This window comes from Mya arenaria, chromosome 5 (assembly GCF_026914265.1).
Source record: "Mya arenaria isolate MELC-2E11 chromosome 5, ASM2691426v1".
NCBI classification, from domain to species: domain Eukaryota; kingdom Metazoa; phylum Mollusca; class Bivalvia; order Myida; family Myidae; genus Mya; species Mya arenaria.
Window position 1 is genome coordinate 18,619,417 of NC_069126.1, and position 17,952 is coordinate 18,637,368.

Sequence of the window (17,952 nt, forward strand, 5' to 3'; positions counted from 1 at the left end):
TATATCTGAATCTTGCATATTGTTTTTTTCCTCTTATGTTGGTTATTGTTTTTTTTCATATTGGATATGTTTTTTTGTTGCTTTTGTTTGTATGTCTTTTATGTTGTTTGTTACGTCTTTTACTGTGTCTTGATCTTTTTGTACTGTGTCTACTATTCCTTGTATTGATTGTACTGTTTCTTTTATGGCTGTCATTCCTTCTACTGCCACATCTGCGACACCTTTTGCCATTTGATATGTTTCTTTATAGAATTTTGATTCTTTATCTGCCATATAGCCCGCTATTGCTACTCCTAGTCTTGCCAAACTGAATAGGGTGTTCTGCAATGTATTGACCCAATTGCTCGTGTCTAGGTCGTCTATGTCGTCGTGAATCCCTTGAACGTCTACTTGTATTTTTTGTTGTTCGTGTGTTCGTGTATTGATTTCTTTCTTGAGATCTGATTGGACTTTGTTGATTAGGTAATCTGTATTCGAGTTGTGTAATAGGTAGTCTGTTGTTACAAGGTATGCCGCAATTGTCACAGCGTCCTGGACATGATCTAGATCTGACCAGTATATCGTCATTTCGTCGTGTCCCATTCTGAGTAATGAGTTGTCTTGTGTTATCGATATCGTTACGTCCATATGGGGTGTCATACCCGTGTTCTTCGGGTACATTGTGTATTTCAGTACATGTAAGTTGTTTATTTTGATTCCTGATTTTAGACCTATATCGTATGTCAATCTCTTTCTCCCTGTTGTTGGATAAGTCTTGCGGGTGTCTGTGTAATGATATTCTGGAAATGCAACTGCTAACACTTCCGTCGACGCTGCTGAGTTCGGTATAACATTTATTTCTAAGTATTGAATATCGTCTGTACTTCGGCATGGTGCTAAGTGGTCAAATATTTCGTTATAAACTTTTTCTTCTGTCATGAAAATCGTTCTAGTCTGCTATTTTCAGGTAATGATTTTGTTTGATCATCTGTCTTATTTTATGTATGATGTTTCTGATAATTCTGGCAAGTTGTCTAATGGATCTAAGTCTTTGTCTTGTGTTTTGGTTGTCTGTAGTACTGGTACTTTTTCCGTTTCTGCCACTATTGGTGTATCAAATACTGGCGTATTGTCCTACTACTCTCTGTGGTAATGTTAGTTTTCCGTCTGGGTTTATTAGTCTACCCTGGGAGTCTCTTCGGAATTTTCCTGTACCCGATGTTGGGTATGGTTGTGATCGGTAAATGAAAGATGTCTTTTTTCGTGTGTTGTCTTTGTCATATGAATATTTGTATCTGTCTGGTTGTAGGTCAATCACTGTATCTGATGGGTCTTTGTCTTTTGTTGGTGTCTTTCATTCATTAACAAAACAGATAATAAGTATGCGTTTTATTACTTCAATTTCATATTTGTTTTGTGACAATTATGATGTATTTTTTATACTCCGTTGCGCATTTTCAAATGGATCGAAACATTGTCCCAATTGACTTAAGAAAGGCTAAAGCATATATTTCCACGTCGACAAAAGAAGTTAAAAGGTTTTGCAGCTTCACGTCTAAATTCCTGAACACTGCGCGGTTACGGCGAGACAAGATGTGCTATAACACAGGCTGTTTTCAAAAAATAAGACAATGCTGGGGTCTGATTGTTAACTGTAGAAGTGTTATTGTATTAAATTAATAACGCTTGGAAGTAACATTCATTCATCAGTATTAAAACTAATAACCACATAGTTATACTTATACCAACTTCCACCATGCATCTCTCTACACATTCTTGGTTTCGATGACCTCTCTAATACTACAACATAATTTAGAAAATGGTCAGTCATTCATTTGCATATATATAAGTTATATATTGTACGAATCCTGATTGATGATGTCGACGGAGTTTATAAATTTATTTACGATGAACTCGTACCGCAATATAGTTTTTTTATGCATTCTTGTCATCAGCACAAACAGCTTTTTTATGTCCGGACGTAATGGAGGCATGAACGCCAACTAATTGCTGAAAGAGCTCTTTCCCGTGTCCCATTCAAGTACCAGCGCCGTGCACACGTTTGCCAAGTGTAGTTAACATCAGGTGTCGCTGGCCGTCGTGGCTAATGTCCTCTATCAGGTATATGTCGTCCATGTACTCTTTGTCATTTTAGCACTTGTAAATATATTCTATTTCTTCACAAAACGTCCAAGCTTCATACCGAAAAGATGAATCTATTTGTAATAATGAGTAATTCTTTACATACACAATTTGGTATTTATTGGTAGCGCATGCACTGAGCTGGCCCCTATCATTGCCCTATCTTCATAGGGGTATTAGGAAAATCAGAAGGAGACCTGATCTTTCAATTCATATTTACTCAATTTAAACATATTGGTGTGAATGTATATGTCAACTCACATAAGATTTTTAGTATTGAATATAGTCTTACCAGTGTATGACTTTACGATTTATAAATATTGAAATAATAGTAAAAAAAATTGCAAGATTGTTTCAAGCTATTTCTTTCTCAAACGTAGTACATCTTATCATATTGGAGGGAAGAAACAGAATATTAATTGTTGGGATTCACAGAAATTCTTTTTTACTAAGGAATGTGTCCTTTTTTCTTCTTGTTTTTAATATGCATGGAGTTGGTGAATAAAATAATTATAAATAAATAAATACAGATGGGGGTTTCTTTTTTACTAAGGAATGTGTCATTTTTTCTTCTTGTTTTTAATATGCATGGAGTTGGTGAATAAAATAATTATAAATAAATAAATACGATATTTACAAATGCAATCCATGGGCATTTTTTGGTTGTTGAGTTTTTCACTTTATGTGTTGCAATGCCTACATAGGTGGCATACCTCTTTTTGCAGGGAGAGTATGGTAACTCATGTGACCCTGTTTATATAAATGAACATTGCATATCTCACATCCATAGAGCGTTTCTTTTCTTTGTTTCAAGAGGGCATGATATTTGCATGTTAACCGTCGCACATTCAAGTGGCCATCCACATTCTCAAGAGCTATTCCAACACGGGGTCTGTTTTCAAACGACGATCTCTTGTGTCTGCTGAATCTAGCTTTTGCCTGGTTGATCAATTCCTGGCGGAAATCCAGATGTGTGAAGCGCTTCTTGTTTGGCCTTGATGATGCTTGTTTGAACAGAAAAAAATGAGTTAGCGTTAGCACTATTTAGAAGGAACCAAAAAACGTAGCTCCATCTTGGGAGTCCCGGCCTAAAGGGTACTTTGCGAGTAGCTGATCATGGAGATCCACTCCAGTCATCGACTCATTGTATGCCGTCATGCTGTGTGGCTGATGAAGATCCATCACTTCTGGCCCCATTCGCCGTGTGCACGTCCTCTGGGTCCAAGAGGGAGGACAAGGTGTAAACGAGTTACTATTGATGTAGTGACATTTGTATCCCCTTTTCTGCATTATTTTGAAGGCCCCCGTCTCGCGAACATCCCTTGGCTTTTTTAATCCTAGAGGAAAGCCTTTCCTGTTTAAACGTACAGTACCACATCAATATAACCCATTGGCCATCAGATCTTCGGTAAGGGACAATCCGGTAAACAAATTGTCAAAAAACACCCATCTAAACGTGTTTCTAATGAAACTTGTGAGTCGCGACACAACATGGTGTCCAAGTCCATGCTCACTACGGTTATTCTCCTTCCTAATGTATACTTCCAACTTGGCCACGTACACGTTCACTGAGTCGTAGAGCATCCATACTTAGATCCCACGGTTGTTAGGCTTTGCAGGCAGAAGGAGAGGCGGCCAGTGTACTTTACCATTGCTTCATCGACAGCCACTTCACGTGAGAGGGTTTAGTGCTGCCGATATCCTGCGTTTTCTTTTGTTTTACACTTACTCAATTCTCTGAGTTCCAATACACTTCATCTCGTGAGGTAAAATACCGCTCGATATGTGATTTCTATACCTTACCTTACCATGAATAGATCAGTCCTACGGTCATAGCTTGTTTTATTTTGTCTGGTGAATTTGTCTTACAATATCGCTTGTTTTTCGACAGACTTTCCTATAAGTCGTCAGGGTAGGGTAAGGACTGCATGTAAAGTAGCAACTGCATATAGGTTATGTTGCGAAGCTGGTTACCCTCATTTTTCAGCTGGCTGATTGCAAGGAATTGCTCGAGAAATGAGTGTACTTTCACATGGATATCAGCAGCGACAAACGTCTCAGCTGTTCGAACTGAATCAACATCTCATGTCATTTTCTTTAAAACATCCGCTCTTTAAAATGCCATTCGATTCAAGAGACACTCTTATTCAAAATCAATACATACACATGCATAACAAAAAAAGACTGATAAACCTTTAACTGCTTACTAAATAATGCATTTATGGAAAATATTAATTACCGACAAGATTGAAACCGTGTATCGAATTGTAGAAAGCGCAAAAATATGAAATAATTGGTGAATGCTAAAAGATTTCTTGTGGTCTACTATAGTCTCATAAGGTAGAAATACTGTCATTTAAGCTCATTTCTGTCAAAATTAACTCGGTCTACTTCATAAGAACAAATGATTTTGAAATATTAAAACTATATTATTAATAGTGGTTAATCTTATTTGACAGTCAGAGTGCAACTTAAATGTATGTTCCACACATTAATATAAAGCATTCAATATGACATCAATACAGTTAACTCTATGGCATGTTTGAAACACACATACTATATATATATATATATATTGTTATTTACCTGGTTTTTTTTCGGTATATGTCACGGAATTCAATCTTATAGTCCATAGAGCCGTGTCAAGACAAAAAAAGGTATTTTTTTCCGGAAGTTGCTATAGCAGTTTCTTTTTGTCGGTACCGTTTAACGAAGTCCACTCCGGCAGTAACGTAGATTGTCCGTGTGTCCACCAGTAAGTCGAGTATAATCGTCCTTCGACATAGAATCAGTGATTCTAGTTAAAATGTCTGTAATGTGCATCATTATATGCAGCGCGTCTGTTAAATTGTAAAATAAATTATAATAAAATAAATAAATTTCGACTTCACGGAAGTTGAGGAAAATCATATTTATTTTTGACACTCGTGATTTGTCAATATGCTGTTGTATGCTTAAAAATCAAAGGACAGAGAGGCAGTATAGCTTTACAGTGTATATTGGCCTTTCACTGTATCGTTTACACCAAATATAACAATTGAAAATAAAGTTTCGAGTGCATTTATTACGACGTTAATGTGTGGATACCGTTCTGGCACAACTCACAATACATGTTTTGTATTCACGATACAAACACATGCAATCGGTAGAAATAATTCATACATTATCATTAAAATTGTCTTGTAGCACAAGTGTATATGTAAGTGTAACACAAATTTCATACCGTTTTAATCTGTTCCTAATAAATATATTTGTAACACTGATTAATTGTCATTACTGTTGCCAGTATGAAAGGTCATTTCGTGGGGCACCCCAGTATACCACAAAGTTGATGTCCGGGACTGACATACCCATACCAAAAGCCACAGTAGCAACGAGGACTCTAACGTATGAATCTTGACTTTTGAAACTGTCAATGATCATCTTTCTTAAGGTTTTCAGTTGTTATGGAACATCTCAAGCTGAGAATCTGACGGATGAATGTTCAAACTGTCCACTATATGTGAATTTGTCCCGATGGTTTGACAAAATGGAACATATATTGAACAATATTTTAAAACTATTCAATCATCAATTTCTTTCTAGATTTTTAGCTCGACTATTCTAAGAATAAGGAGAGCTATCCTAGTCACTGGAGCGTCGCCGTCGGCGTAATCACTTATGTTAAAGTTTGCGCACCACCTTCAAATTCCATTGATATATGGCTTTTAAACTTTACACACTTGTTCATCATCATGCCCCCAACCTGTACACAGAAGGAGGTAACTCTATCAAGCATTTTGACAATACATTTGAAAATACGTTATAGTCCTATAAGTTCAAGACAATCCTTACATTGAAAAGCGGCGGAATAGTCGAGCGCGCTGTCTTTGTGACAGCTCTCGTTAAATACTTTTAAAAGTGAAGTTTATTCCCACGTTATTTGATATTATGTTGGCGTTTTTATATGTTCAATAACTGTGTATCTACTATTGCTTGTATGTATATATGTATGATATTATAGTATGGCTTCCAATACTACATGTCTCAATAAATAATGTATTATGTTTATATTATGTCGAAAACTCGTGCTCTCTGGGTGTGCATGTGCACTTTTTCTATAGTTTCCTTTCATTTTTTTAAAGTCGTTTTATGCAAATGAAATGTATGCAGTATACCTCGTTATTTCGTTCGTGTACCTTATCATGGGATAAGTTTAAACCATTTTATACTATGATTTGACTTCTGACAAAATATATATACATGTTGAATTGTTCATCGAATGCTGATACATAATAAATACTATTCCAATTTAACAGTTCATGGCCAGGCAGGAGCACTTCTCTGTGCACGCACTGCCTCCTGATACAGTATGTGACACTCCTTACACAAATGCACCATACACACTGCACAGCCATACACAACTCTAGGAATGTTACATGTCTTCAAGGAACGACTCTGGTATTTGCAAGTGGTCTTTCCTCCAGGCAATCGGACATTAACATGAAATTTAGGTTCATACGTACGCCGTGTAGCTGCTTCCTGATACAAAAGTCCAGTGTTGACAATGCAACAGTTTAAGATGAACCAAAATATATATCGCAACGACATGTTTTCCACAACATCCAATGTTGTATTTTGCTCGGAACTGATCGTGTAGATCCACTCCGCCCATACACTTATTAAACATAAACAGCTCTAGGTGGTTGCCTAAAACACGTCTCCTGGCAGGCTGGCTCAAGGTGACAAGGTGATAAATAAGGCGTTTGTCCATTCACATTGTTGCTACTACAGCATCATTCTGAAGGATATTGAACTGCCTCCGCTGCCAAACATCCCTTTGCTTCTTGAGTTTTCGGGAATCCAATGCAGATCACAGTCCCACAAGCATATAATCCATTTGCTTACTAGCTTTCTAACAGGGGTAATCCTGTAAAAAATGTCAAAATATATATGCCTTTTAGTGTTTTGCACGTCCTATGTCAAGTTAATAACCACATCTCCCGGAGGCCATGATGTATCCTGTCCGGGCGTCCAACGTCAATGTTCCAAAGATAAGCACTTCTGCTGTCACACAGCATCCACTCTATGTTGTATTGGTATATTATGCAAGTATCAAACATCCCTTGGCTTTTTGAGATCTTTTGGTAATCCGATGCTATTCACTGTCCCACAACCATCTAATCAGTTTGCTAAATAGCTTTTTAACAGTGGTAATCCCGTATAGAAATTGTCAAAATATATACATGATGTTTAGTTTTTTGCACTTCCTGTGTTAAGTTCATGAACACATGATTGTGGCCATGATGTGTCCTATCCTGGCGGCCAATTCACACGTGTAAGTTCCATAAATAGGCACTTCTGCTGTGACACAGCATCCACATTTTCACTCCACGTTTAGTTGGATTTTAGGCATGTTTTGCCGAAAAGACAGTCTGCCAGAGTATGATACGGGTATCAATCGATAGGGGGTAAAAAGCATGCCTAAAAATCAGTGAAAAATCTGTGAAAAAAATGTTTTTGGTCACATGTCAAAATCGCCGCATTCAGCCATGAAAATGGCGATGTATATTTTTAAAACCATGCAATACTTATACAAAGCAAAATATGTTTCATGTTATATAAAAATTTAAAATTTGTATCCGGATGGTATGAACATTTTAAGGTTGGCGCCAGGAAGAAAAAAAGGTAGTAGCCAAATTTAAAAGGTGAAAACATTTTGCCCCTCCTGCTGGAAGAAAATATCAGTACATGTTGTGTAAATAGTGCAATTTCCTGTATTTTCAGCAATTCTAAAAATTGCTTTAAAATAGGGAATTCTTTGTTTTAAGAAATAAAATGGCAGAAAATAATATAAATTTATTTTGCACAGACAACAATTCAGCATGAATCAAAACACATAATCAATACGTATTATACTAGAACACTATCACCAACACAATCACAATCACCACATCAGTATAATTCTTATCATTAGTTTTACATAAAGAATGTGTTGATTTTCCTTTGTTGATTTATTACAGTCATCGAAATTAGACTTATGGATGAACAAGCCTGAATTCCTATACTATTGCTTGGCATCATTTCCTTTTAACAAGCCTTGCTATATAAAATTCAGAATTTGAGCAAGCGCGGAAGACATTTTACCAGTACAGGGCTTGCGGGCTTGTGCTAATTTTGACCATTGAGTTGAATGCTTTGCGGAAGATGAAGTCCTTCATGTGGCCAAAGTCTTGTGTGTCTGCTGTCTAGTCATAAGAGTGTTTTAATTAAGTTATACTTGCTGAAACATCTTCAGTGGCAGAGTGATGGCTACCTTCATGATCTTGCAGAGGTTTGGGTAAGATGACACCAGTGCTTTGCATGTGAGCACAGTCTCTGCCATGTTGGAGAATGTCATAGTCCGGTGGTTCTTGTCCATGTGATGTTTGAATATGGACCACTCACTTTAGAGCTGCTCTTCACTCGCTGTCTTTGGTGATTGTTGGTAATGCTGGTAATGTACACTTGTACATCCTTTTATTAAAATAAGAATGCATAGTTCATTCATGTGAACATCATAAACAAACAACACTACAATTGCATGTAAGTCATTAAATCCGCAAATGTGGAGGGTGATGCGTTTACACTAATGTCCTCTGTCACTGGAGGTGGCCGCTTCTCGCATCGCCTGAGAAACTCGTTGATGCGAGTCACCACCATGTCCTGCCATGATGTAGACGTCTTCACCTCAGGGTGGCAAACATAGTTTTATAGGACGTACTTCCTCGCTATGTCCAATTTCCTCTTCTTTTTCTGGCTGCCACTGTTCCAATTATACATGTAACGAAGGTTGATAGGGCCAAAAAGTTCGGGAAACACTTTACGCGTTAGCAGGCACGCAACGTGTTCAACATTATTGACCTCCGCATGCAGTCGCAATAGTTCATTTTCCGTCATGTGTCCGAATTTTGCAATTAGATCTTCCAAGTTGCTGCTGGCATGATCCGTATTAGGATTGGTTGGTGGTGTTGCGACGTGCTGTGCATCAGTGGAAACGTCGACAACAGTCCTTAACGCATCGACCTTCTTGTTGAGTGCCTCTATTTGCCTCTGCACCTGCCGATTGTAGTTTGCTAGCTGATTGGAAATCTGGCGGTTGTGGTTTTCACAAGAAGTCAACATGGTGTTGCAGCATGCCATCATCTTGGCAAGGCCGAGCCATCCGTGGTCGTCTGACCCCCATTGTGTTGAATACACAGACCCAGCGCTTATGTAACAAACAAACAAAATAATCACGTGAACTAAACAAGTTTGGAATATATTTTATTTCACCACAATCCTAAATGTGATTTTTTTAATCTGTTATGCGAGAAACACCAGAAGTACGCCAAGATATTGGTGCATAGGTTACAACTTCGATCCGAATTCAATTGCATCAATGGCCAGTCACATTCAACAGTGTGTTTTTAAATGTTTGACATTTTATACATAACTAAAAAGATGCGGTTGTTTAAAAAGTATATGTTCATTCTATGATCGTTGCGTGTGTTCTTTGGGCTATAAAAACTACAGCATTTATCGGTCTAAAATTTTATATTAAAATGTGTTTATAATTATATCACACACATTATTTGGGAGTTTAAAACATAATTATAAATTAACAAAGAGAAAATTATAACTCAATATTATAGTTAGGCTCAGTCTACACTAATATATACAGTAGATATAACATTTCCTTGGGAGTATAAAAACTAGTTAGGTTGAAATTGAAAACGAATTATATTCAGCAAAGTTAACGGAGTAAACCTCCTCTTTCAATAATAGGGTCGTTAAAGGTTTGTATACACTGAAGTTATATGCCTCAGTGCGTTTGCCGGGACAATTGAAGATTCCATTAAATTTTACTTAAGTAAGCATATTAACAAAACAGAGCATTTTTTAAAACATATTTCCAGTATATAATGGGTTTTTTTATGCAAAATGATCTGCATTTTTCTTCACAAGTATGAGCTATATTATTTTCACACATGAAAAGGTGGGAACATTTAAACGCTCATTTGAGATGACACATACTACTCGTCGGCATAATGAAAGAGAATTCACTTCACGCGAGATAATAAAACATGCCGACAACATACTTGTAACACGGATAAGAAAGACACCATAACAATTCTTTATTTATATAAGTAATGCGATATCTTCGTGTCATGTATATATGGCGTTTAACTTTACATTAGTTGAATTTCATTATTTGTACAGCCAAAAAAGCATAAGTTCGTGACGTAAACAATGAAAAAGGCAATATATTTTGAATTAAGTAGAATATAACTAGCTTAAAAAACCGTTTCAATTAATTGACAAGAACATAATATATAAACATAAAACATATATCTGGTAGGAAGTGTCGTTCTACTAAAACGTTAGGAACTCGTGCTTCAAGTCGCCCGTAAAGCAGCAACACGAGATGGTATGTACATTGAGGTATACCTGTATGGTGGAACATTCAGAAAACTAATTATCAATGTTTTCTTATTTAATACAAAAACGAAATATTTGATATTTTGCTTGAAAAAAATATAAGTAACAACGATACATAGGTCTGTTCAAACAACAACAACAACAACTTTTAGCATACAAACAGTTTACGAGCACACAGGTCAAATTTAACGAGAAGCATAACAATAATATGTGAACAAAAAGATTGTTAGTCAGTAGTATTGACCTATTTTGCAATTAAAATCTAGAATGCTTATATAAAACAAATTGATAGAACACAAATTTACCAGAAGTCCGATAGGTTGTTTTAAAAGAAGTTAGATTGAGTAGTATTTATCCAGTATATTGTATAGTTTAAATTGTGCAATATTAAAGTGGATCAATTCATACAAGTGTAACCACCGTGCATTTGACAGTAGAAAGCGGAACAATATAAACGGATTAGTGAATGCTGAAAGATTACTGTGGTCTAGTACAGTCTCATAAGTAAGAAATACTAATATTTATGCTATTTTCGTTCAAATTTAACTCGGTATCTTTCATAAGAACCATGACATTTATTAATTCCTTGTTATATTAAAACAATATTAATGATTGTGCTAAATCTCGGCGTCTTTTTCACATATGAACCCAATCTTGTTATGATTAACAACATGTATTAATGCATAATTAAGCTCGAAACCCACCATTGTAATATATCAATAATGTCACTTTAATCAGTAAAAATGTGACAGGTATTTCATATACACGTGTACACGTGTATCTGTGCTTTGATCTATTTTAATGTCAATTTCTATATTTTGTATATTTTGGTGTACATTAACTTTCACGTCCTCGTGTCATGGCGCGTTAAAACACATGACAGCCACTGGTCCACAACCAAAAAGACACCAAACAATTGACCAGTTCATTGATTCAATGCGCATGCGCGGGTCACTTTTCCTTTGCAATGCATTCTGGGTTAACATCTGATAAGTGGGGGCTACTCCATGCTCGATAATATTGACTATCGGAAACTTATTAATTTGGCCGTTACCTGTTTAGAAAAAAAAAAAAAACGTCACGCTCTTGGATTTACCACATCAAACCAATCGTTACAGTGTTTATTTTTAACTCGCCTATCGCTAGTATCGGTTAAAAAGATTCCCTGATGTGATTTCCTTATTTGGGGAGTAGTAAACAACGCCAAAAAAATGACACTGATCAATTTGTTCTGAATGTGGAGACTCTGTTTGTTTTTTTTCATTATGGGTGGAAGAGGATGCAGCAATAGAAGATCTGTCGAAAAGATGCCTTACCACACAATTCCAAAAAAGTCTAAAGGTCGGCGAAAATCGTGGATCAAAGCTACTGGTCGCCAGTGTATGGCAAAAACAAGTTCATAGTGACTCTTTATACAAGAGTATGCGGAGCACATTTTGTAAATGGTGTTTAAAGCGATAATCTACACAGTGTTGACTACATACCTACTCCGAAACTGCCAAACAAAGTAACATTTATATTCAATAATAACTTAGCAACATTCATTGAGTGAGGTGTCAATATGATATGAAAGCACTAGTGTTTACGACTAATAATACGAGTTATTCAGCTTTAGGAGGCAAATATGCCTCCTGCACTGAATTTTACTTTACCAACATATACACATGAGACTCTAAGCCATGTTTCACTCTGGGGAAGACAACTTCTGGAACCATAATATTTTCATAGAAAGTAACAAGCTTTCTTTTACAATCTTCCCAGAATATGGAGTCAAATGTTACTTCATGAATAAAAATATCCTCCTTTGTGCAAATGACAAAGTCACATTTAGGGATTCCAAGAATACCCATCTGGCCCTGGATCTGAGTGTAATATTCATGACTTGGGTTCAGAACTATGTCATCATTTTCATTGTGCTTGAGACACTTAAGTTTCTTAGCAGCCTCGGCCAATGTCATTCCCTAAGTTTATTTCTACGATTTTGTTTTCTGCAACATTAACCCTGTCCACAGAGGCCCCCAGATAAGGGTACTCCCTGTCCACCACGAGGCCCTTCTTAACAACCTTGGCACCAGTTTCCTTAGAATACCGCTTTGCGGCCAAGTCCTCTTGCTGCAAACCAAATAACATGGCACTTGTCTGTATGGTCTACTTATACAACAAGGCATCTACAGTGGCTTTTGGGCTGGTTTTTGCTTTTCGTCTGAATATTCTATGGAAGTTTGAAGCAATCAATCGATAACGCCTGGCATCCTTCCACTTCTTACTATCAGACTGACCTATTGTTTGTCGCTCAAGCTTATGCCTCTCTTCATCACTTACACAAAGCTTATTTTTGAAGATAGAACATGCATTGTTAATTTCAGCCAATGATGGAGGACAGCATTTTATCAATGGAATGTCTTCATTCTTATCAATGGAAACTTCTGACTTCTGAGTGACTGTATTTGTTGCATCTGCATATCGAAGGCAGTTGCATGTCCTATTATGTCTCTTCAAGATTTCAGTCAGTGTCTTCTTCCTGTCCACGTCAACAACTCTGTCATCTGGGTTCCTTGGGTCGTATCCAGAGCAGTCAAACGTCTCTCGTGCCTTAAGAACTTTGCCATGTTCCTGTCTGAAATACTACAGCCAATATGCATTTCAAACAGAATAAACCAATATTATCCGAAATAAAAAAAACAATGAAATAATAATCTGCAAGTATACAGCAAGAACAAGTTTTTTGTGTGTAAATCATTTTTTTGTTTTTGTTTTTAGTATAGAAAATATAGGTTAGCTGTAGGTGCGAAGAACTCAATGGTGATAATTTGTAAGCGTGAAAATTACAGGTTGGGAAAGTTGGAACAAACTTACAACTATGTCCTTTTTCTGTGGGCTGCCGTCGCCGTAGCATTTTGAGAATTGCTACCACAGTAAGTGAAAATGACTTTTATTCAATGTCAAAAATTAAATACTGAATCCTCGTAACATATTATTTAAGATTAGTATATTGGGCGTCCAAACAACTGCCCAATAAACGTGTGAAATAAAAGTATATTAGAACGAATGCATATCAGGAGCATTTTGGGGAAAATACCCTTGACATCTTGTGAAAATTTGCGTCGTGAAAATGCCGAAAAGGGAATTTACAAAGCTGTCTTTTGCGAATCAAGAAATTATTAAATATTAGTTTATTTCCCAAAATGGCTGAAATATCAATCCTTGGGTGGAGTTTTTTTCCAATAAGTCATGACAGATAATATTTCATACTGATCCCTGATTGTGATGAGGACCGAGTTCCGAGTTTAATTATCAAAAAACATTTACATCACATAATTTAGCTTGGAACGCTGAAAAACTGAGAGCATATTTTCTTATTTTAAATCAAATAATCTAATAAATTAGCTTTTGTCTTAAGACAAAACAGATAATAATTACGCTTTGTTTTATTACTTCAATTTCATTTTTGTTTTGTGACAAAAATATTTACTTGTATTAAATATATTCTTTCTAGAATTGTTAAAAAATTGTGTCAAGCTATATTTATCACAAATGTAGTACATCTTATCATAAAAAGGTATGTTGGGAGAGTCAGTAGAAAGACGCCCTGTTATGTTCATATTTACTACACTAAAATTAAATGTTATCATTTTGATGTGAGTGTATGTCTTTACGATTTATTAATATTGAAATAATAGTAAATTTACTAGCAAGATTGTTTCAAGCTATTTCTTTTTCAAATGTTGTACAACTTATCATATTGGAGGGAAGAAACAGAATATTGATTGGGATTCACAGAAATTTAATGGGGGTTTCTTTTTACTAAGAATGTTATTTTTTCTTCTTGTTATTAATATACATGGAGTTGGTGAAGAAAATAATTATAAATTAAAATTAATACAATATTTACAAAGGTAATCTATGGGCATTTTTTGTTGTTGAGTTTTTCACTTTATTTGTTGCTATGCCTACATAGGTGGCAGACGTGTATTTGCAGGGAGAGTATGGTAACTCATGTGAAACTGTTAACATAAATGAACATTGCATATCTCGCATCCATATATCGTTTCTTTTCTTTGTTTCAAGAGGGCATGATACTTGCATGTTAACCGTCACACATTCTCAAGAGCTATTCCAACACGGGGTCTGTTTTCAAACGACGATCTCTTGTGTCTGTTGAATCCAGCTATCAACTGGTTGATAAGTTCCTGGCGGAAATCCAGATGTGTGAAGCGTGGCCTTGATGATGCTTGTTTGAACAGAATAATTGAGTTAGCGTTAGCACTATTTAGAAGGAACCAAAAAACGTAGCTCCATCTTGGAATCCCGGCCTAAAGGGTACTTGATCATGGAGATCCACTCCACCCATCGACTCATTGTATGCTGCCATGTTGTGCGGCTGATGAATATCCATCACTTCTCGCACCATTCTCAGTGTTCATGTCCTCTGGGTCCGAGAGGGAGGACAAGGTGTAAACGGGTTTTCGTTCCATCCATACTGATGTTGTGACATTTGTATCCCCTTTTCTGCATTATTTTGAAGTCCCCCGTCCGCGAACATCCCTTGGCTTTTTTAATCCCAGAGGAAAGCCTTTCCTGTTTACACGTACAGTACCACATCAATATAAACCATTGACCATCAGATCTTCGGTAAGGGACAAGCCGGTAAAAATGTCAAAGAAACCATCTAAACGTGTTTCTAATGAAACTTGTGAGTCGCGACACAACATGGTGTCCAAGTCCATGCTCACTACGGTTATTTTCCTTCACAAGGTTTTCTTCCAATTTGGCCAGGTACACGTTCACTGAGTCGCAGAGCATCCATACTTAGATCCCACGGTTGTTAGGCTTTGCAGGCATGTATTGACAGAAGGAGAGGCGGGCCGTGTACTTTACCATTGCTTTATCGACAGCCACTTCACTAGAGAGGGAGTAGTGCTGTCGAAATGTTCAAGTTTTAAAAAATAATGAAATATCACACAGGCATGTATTGATTAAACATTTAACGTATAATGACAACAACAAATGAACGATCTGTTTAACAATACATCTTAGATCAACACGTATTAAGTTTTAAAGTTTTAAAAGTAGATTTAGTTTAGAATTTACATCGTCGCTTTGCGCATCCTCACGTCTCTCTGTCAACCCTTTAGGTGAAAGACCAGATAAGACCTCCGTCAATTCAGTAGTCAGTGGATAGCTAATCAAGACCCGTCAATAATCAACTCCTGATAAGCAGTCCTTGTATTGGCTCTATTAGTGCTTATTTATGCACCCTTATGACCTGACCTGTCATAATATTTTTGACATTTATTATTGCCGATTCTCTATATGTGGATAATTTAATTATCTAATAAATGGTGTTAATGGTAATATTTATGCAAAAAGCTACAGAAACAAGCTCAGTAGCAAAAAGTTTAACCATAAACCCGGTTTAGTGACACTGGGCCAACGCCAAAGACACACAAAATCACAAACAAGAAACACAAAACAGCATAAAACTCTACAAACAGCACAGTGCATACATACTATATATATATAATTGTAATTGATATGTTTATCAAGAATTGTTAGGTACCGCTTTAGAACGGTTAATGAAATGTTAAATTTACTATTTTATGGCTTCCAAGACTAAATGTCTAAATAAATAATGTATTCTGTTTATATTATGTCGAAAACTCGTGCTCACTGGGTTTGCATGAGCATTTTTCCTATATTTTTCTTTCAAAATATATCATTTTTAAAGTCGTTTGTATGCAAATGAAATGTATACAGTATACAGTATACCTCGTTTTTTTGTTCGTGTACCTTATCATGGGATAAGTTTAAACCATTTTATACTATGATTTGACTTTTGACAAAATATATATACATGTTGAATTGTTCATCAAATGTTGGTACATATTAAATACTATTCCAATTTAACAGTTCATGGCCAGGCAGGAGCATTTCTTTGTGCACGCACTGCCTCATGATAGGGCAGGTGGCACTCCTTACACAAATACATCATACACACTGCACAGCCAACATCTCTAGGAATGTTACATCTCTTCAAGAAACGAATCTGGTATTTGCAAGTGGTCCTTCCTCCAGGCAATCGGACATTAACATGAAATTTAGGTTCATACGTACTCCGTGTAGCTGCTTCCTGATACAAAAGTCCAGTGTTGACAATGCAACAGTTTAAGATGAACCAAAATATATATCGCAAAGACATGTTTTCCACAACATCCAATGTTGTATTTTGCTCGGAACTGATCGTGTAGATCCACTCCGCCCATACACTTCTCAGCTCTAGGTGGTTGACTAAAATACGTCTCCTGGCAGGCTGGCTCATGGTGGCAAGGTGGTAAATAATGCGTTAATCTTGCCACACTGTTGCTACCACAGCATCATTCTGAAGGATCTTGAACTGCCTCCGCTGCCGAACATCCCTTGGCTTCTTAAGTTTTCGGGAATCTAATGCAAATCACAGTCCCACAACCATATAATCCATTTGCTTACTAGCCTTCTAACAGGGGCAATCCTGTAAAAAAATGTCAAAATATACATGCCTCGCCTGACAGATTATTTTGCACGTCCTCTGTCAAGTTCATAACCACATCTTCACGGAGGCCATGATGTGTCCTGTCCGGGCGTCCATAGTCAATGTTCCAAAGATAAGCTCTTCTGCTGTCACACAGCATCCACTCTATGTTGTATTGTTTATTGAGCAAGTATCAAGCATCCCTTGGCTCTTGAAATCTTTTGATAATCGGATGCTGACCACTGTCCCAAAACCATCTAATCAGTTTGCTAACAAGCTTTTTAACAGTGATAATCCTGTAAAGAAATTTTCAAAATATATACATGTATGATATTTATTTATTTGTTTATATTTTGCACTTCCTGTGTTAAGTTCATAACCACTTGACCGAGGCCTTGATGTGTCCTGTCCTGGCGGCCAAGGTACACGTGAAAGATCCATAAATAGGCACTTCTGCTGTGACACAGCATCCACACTTTCACTCAACGTTTAGTTGGTTTATTCGACATGTTTTGTCGAAAAGACAGAGAATGATACGTGTATCAAACGGTACGGAGTATAAAAAGCAGGCAAAATAAAATCATTGAAAAATCTGTGAAAAAATATTTTTGATCTCATGTCAAAATCGCCGCATTCAGCCATGAAAATGGCGATGTATATTTTTAAAACCATGCAATATCATACAAAGCAAAATATGTTTCATGTTATATAAAAACAAAAACGAAATATTTAAAATTTGTATCCGGATGGCACTGAAAACTTCTAGGTTGGCGCAAGGAAGAAAAAAGTACATTGTAGTAGCCAAATTTAAAAGGTGAAATCATTTTGCCCCTTCTGCTGGAAGAAAAAATCAGTACATGTTGTGTAAATATTGCAATTTCCTG

General features: G+C 36.5%; 1 pseudogene; it reads right to left on the reverse strand.

Moving 5' to 3' along the window:
- Positions 1–12,203: 12,203 nt before the first annotated feature.
- Positions 12,204–14,971, reverse strand: LOC128235496 (uncharacterized; annotated as a pseudogene).
- Between the last annotated feature and the right edge of the window lie 2,981 nt (positions 14,972–17,952).